At 23.5% G+C, this 4,971-nt stretch overlaps 2 non-coding genes across 2 annotated transcripts; both read left to right on the forward strand.

The window, feature by feature from the left end:
* The first annotated feature begins 2,303 nt into the window (after positions 1–2,303).
* On the forward strand, positions 2,304–2,385 carry TRNAS-AGA (transfer RNA serine (anticodon AGA)). Its single transcript has one exon. It is a non-coding gene; the product is annotated as a tRNA-Ser (tRNA).
* Positions 2,386–4,605: 2,220 nt separating this feature from the next.
* Positions 4,606–4,687, forward strand: TRNAS-UGA (transfer RNA serine (anticodon UGA)). The gene has a single exon. It is a non-coding gene; the product is annotated as a tRNA-Ser (tRNA).
* The last annotated feature ends 284 nt before the right edge of the window (positions 4,688–4,971 follow it).

The following is a 4,971-nucleotide window of genomic DNA, read 5'->3' on the forward strand; positions in this document are numbered from 1 at the left end:
ATGGTTCAAAGTCTTGTGTTCAGAAAAAATTTATTTCCACCAATATGACGTTTTTAGTATATAGTATAAATTATTTTGTTCTTCTTTATAGCATCAACCATTTTTTTTTCAATTTATAACCACAACCAATTTTCATTGTATTCATCTTTTTCAAACCTTCGAAGACTTCAAAAACCATCAACTGAATTGCCCATATGTACTTACACTTGCTAAACTTATACTCATCTATTTATACCACGCTTCTTTTACCGCATATCTGATCTAATGTTTCTTAATATTTCGGAACTATTATATTTTGTAATTATAACAATATTCTACATAATTTTATCTCTACAAAGCCAAGATTGTGTGTTATCTCTTTTATTCTTGCTTTTTACATCCAAATTTCGAAAATTCGAAGTATTGTATATTTTTAGAGTCATGTATTATAAAAAACAGTTTCTTCTTAAAGATTATGTGTCTTATTGCATACACCTCAAAGACAAACTATTCTGTTCTCGACACTAATCTATATTTCTGCTTGATAACCACAGTTTTTGCGACTATATTCTTTTGTGTGCTGTTTGTTCATTTATATTATTTATTTCTTCACTTTTAGTCTTTATATTTCTTCGAAAATATAGGTAAAGAAACAAAAAAAGTGTATTTCCTATAGCGAAAGATAACTCCTGATCAGCCGTAAGATACAATTTAATATTTTTATGTGGTAAAATAGTGTATTAATATGTTAGATTAAACTATATCATGACATTTTGCATTCTCAAATTAAATTAAAAAAACAAAGAATGAAAGACAGGGAATCGTGTGCTTTTATATTAATATTATATTTATAAATGAAATTTTTCTGTGAAAATCACTTAAGTATTTAGCTTTTGTCTTAATAATTTCCGTCTATATGATAATTTTTCCTATTATTTTAAATATAAATCGTTAACTGATTCATAAGTATATGTAAAATATTTTATGTGATAAATATTGCGCATTTTCAGCTGAATTTTTATAATATATGTATCTATTTCGAACATTTAATGCTTTATTATCAATTAATATGGATACTCAACATCGAATTTTCAAAGTTCTTTCTAGAAGAATTTATAACCATATATTATAATGCGGTAAAATAAAAAACCCATTTTTTTTACATAATCTTTAATCTAGAGATAAAAATAATTTGGTTATGGGGGTGCAGTAAATATTTATAGGTCAACCCAACAAAAAAACCAGATTAAATATTCTTTTATTTAAGATTAAATAATAATAGAAATAATTCTTATATAGAGGGAAGACCATACCAAATTTTTTACAAATGGAAAAATTTTGGTTTCTCAAAAAAATGAGAAGGCTCTGTCTGTTAAATGAAAAACCGATCTAAGTGATAATTTTCAAAAAAAAACCTAATATCGTATTTTTTATCTAAATTTGTTTACAGTAAGTTATTCTTGATTCTTTATAATTCTTTAATTTTCTTGTATTATATCCTTTGTTTCAGAAAATCAAATATTTTTAATTTAAAAAATTTATTGTCCTTTTTTTTAATCGGGATTAAGATTACAATTCAAGTTTTAATTTAGTAGTATAGTAGAATTAAAAAAATTTGATTAAATGAAAAAAAAATTAGAATAAAAATTTATAAGAATTTTATGTTTTTTTAAGTGATAATTTTCAATTAAAACGCAAGAAAGTTTTCCTGTATGCTACAAAATTCTTTGTTTATAATCTTAATTTGTATTTTTCTGTTTTTATGTGTCGTTTAAAATAAGATGGAATTTTTTTTAAGCTACATTATACGATATATTTTTTTATTTTCATCTTTGTTTTTTATTCTTCGTTTAAAATAAGATGAATTCTTTTCAAGCTACATTATACGATATATTTTTATCTTTGTTTTTTATATTTCATGTTATATATGTTATTTCACCTATTCCTTAATTAAATAAACAATTAAATTTCATTTAAAATAAGATGGAATTTTTTTCGAGCTACATTATACGATATATTTTTATATTTTCATCTTTGTTTTTTATGTTTCATTTACAATAAGGTTAAGGTTTTTTGCATACTATAAAACTTAATTATTTATACGAATATTTTTTTTATTTGTATGCTTTTTTTGATTTCTTTCATAATAAGGTAAAGGTTTCTTGCGTGCTTTTAAAATCTATAATTAAGTATATTTATTTTCGTTCTTTATATTTTTGGTTCATTTGAAATATGATAAAGGTTTCTTTCAAGTTAGCAAATTTGATTAATTACACAGATGTATGTTTTATATATTTATTTGTAGATACATTATCTAAAATTAAGACAGTATGGCCGAGTGGTCTAAGGCGGTAGATTAGAAATCTGCTGGGTTTACCCGCGCAGGTTCAAATCCTGCTGCTGTCGGATTTTAATTTACATAAATAAGTTTAAATTTACGATAGAATACATTATTAATAATCAATGGAATTTCTAATTCTTTTATAAAATATAATATATTATAAAACCACCCAACATTTCAATTAAAATAATCTTGTGTGTCTGATATCATAGGTTTTCCCGTCCATATCAATCTGCTTTGATGTGCAATAAATGGGTCTCTGTTGAGACAATTAGCAAATTTTCAAGATAAAAAGATGAAAATGTAGTGTTTTGGGTCTTTTAAAATTAAATTTACCCGGGTATTTATCTATTCATTATTATAGAATTTATATTTTGTTTCATGTTTAGCTCAACTTAAAAAATTTGATTTCTATCATTATATCTCGAAACACTCATACTATAAAAAACATAATTTCATTTGATTTAGTGCCATTAAAAAATAGTATTGATTGTAAAAATTAATGTTTAGCATGAATAAAATTTGCTGTGATTAATAAATATTAGGATTATTAGATCAGTTCTTAAATAAAATTAGTTCGGATTTTCTATTGTCAATAGAGTGTATTATAGCAACAAAATTCTAGAATAGAATTCAAGATTGTAATTTTTTGGATTCAAATTTATTGAAGAAGCAAAATATCTTTGCCTGGAGCATGAAAAACTAGCCACAATTCTCAATTTTTCATCTAAAATACTGCTTAAAAATGCGGTTTAAAAAGTAAATATTTTTGTTATCTATAAATGATATCCAAATGTGAATGAAAGCAGAGCATACAAAAATTGCTTTTTATGTGTGAAAATATGGCTTAAAATTTTTTTAACTCTTTTTTTGGATTCATTTAAAAATATATAAAGTATTTATTATTGGTAAAAATACATGCCAAAAAAATTAAATTTAGTATAAAATCATGCAATTGATAAACATTCAGAATAAAAGAAAATTTAGCGATCATTTGTGGCGTGATAAATTTAACCAATTGAAAAATAAATTCTTAAACCAATCCAAGTCATTATACTGATATTTCTCGTCTTTGCTGCAATATTTATATTGGGAAACCATCTATTTTAATTTCTGATTTTTATATTGCAAGAAGTTTTTCAATTTTTTTGTGTGAAATTATTCATTGCATAAGACTGTAAAACATTCAGTCTTATAAAAACACACACAAGTGAAAGGAATATTTTTGCTTTTTTATATATCTGGAAAGGCTATTTTTGGGCATTGAAAAAGTATACTGATTTTTAAATAAAAAAATCTTAATATTCTTTTTATCAGATTTTGAAAATATTACTTATGAGCTATGGATGAAAATAATCGAATGCCTTGAATCATTAAAATTTAAGGTTTTTTTTTGCCGAATACTCTAAGAAGCTTGAATTTTATTTTTTTCCTTTTGTCTAATTATGACTACAATATATTTACGACTTTTTTAAAATAATAATGGTTTATTAATTAAATATTAGTATCTAGTATGATTTGCCACATTAAGATGTAAGAAAAAATAAATAATCTAAACTTTGCAATTTTTGATATAAATTATTACACTGCCGAATTTTAATGCAAATTGTAATTTTCAAAGAATTATGGATACGAAATTGTTTGATAAAATATGAAAAAATATTTCAATTTAAATTAAAAATTTAATGGGAAGAATCCAATCAGTGCATAAATTAAAGGCCTAAATATTTATACTTTAGACATGAAGCATATAATCCATAAAAATGAAAGTGAAACTTACTTTGATAAGCACTTGTTGTGCATATACTTGATAATAGCAAAATATAAACTGCCCTGATCTAGTTTTTGATATAATAGTTATAGAAAATTGTTTTTAGCATAAGTATGATTAAATATAGCACCATTAATTTTGTTGGTATTTGATGTGTTTCATTAGCATTTACTAAATTTTGTATAGAAAAAATAAATTTAAAGTTTTGAGAGTTGATAATGAGAGTCATGAAATTTTCAATTTATTTTAAAATTTTGTGCTTTATTATTGCTTGTGTGCAAGATAACTTTTTTATAAAAGCCACCAAAAAAATACATATATATTATCAGACAAATATGCTATATTCAAAATCTTCTTAAGATTATATTTTAATCATTTTTAGAGAATCAACATGGTGAATCCTTCAAAATTTATTAAAAAATTAATGTGTATGAGCAAATTTTAAATCTTTAACAAATTAGCTGTAATTTTTATATATTTTTTAAATTTCTATTTATATAATTCTTTCATTTTAGACAGTATGGCCGAGTGGTCTAAGGCGATAGATTTGAAATCTATTGGGTTTACCCGCGCAGGTTCAAATCCTGCTGCTGTCGTGTTTTGATTATTTTCAGATGATACCATTTTAATGCTACTTCATTTTCAAATCCTACACAGTATTTGCGTATGTTATTTATAAGAGCCAAGCTACACATTGCTTTAAAATGATGCACATTTTTAAATTTTATCTTCTATTGTTAGAATAACAGGGTGTTCATGATAAATAAATTATATATTATTCCCTGTATATTATTTTACTCATGTAATTAAAATCATTTTAGTTTTTCCTGTATTGAGGATAGAAATTATAGTAATTCTTAAATCATGGATATATTTTCTT

The sequence above is a fragment of the Rhyacophila brunnea genome, unplaced genomic scaffold, assembly GCF_057557595.1.
Source record: "Rhyacophila brunnea isolate RB1 unplaced genomic scaffold, BYU_Rbru_1.0 scaffold_45, whole genome shotgun sequence".
Taxonomy (NCBI): Eukaryota; Metazoa; Arthropoda; class Insecta; order Trichoptera; family Rhyacophilidae; genus Rhyacophila; species Rhyacophila brunnea.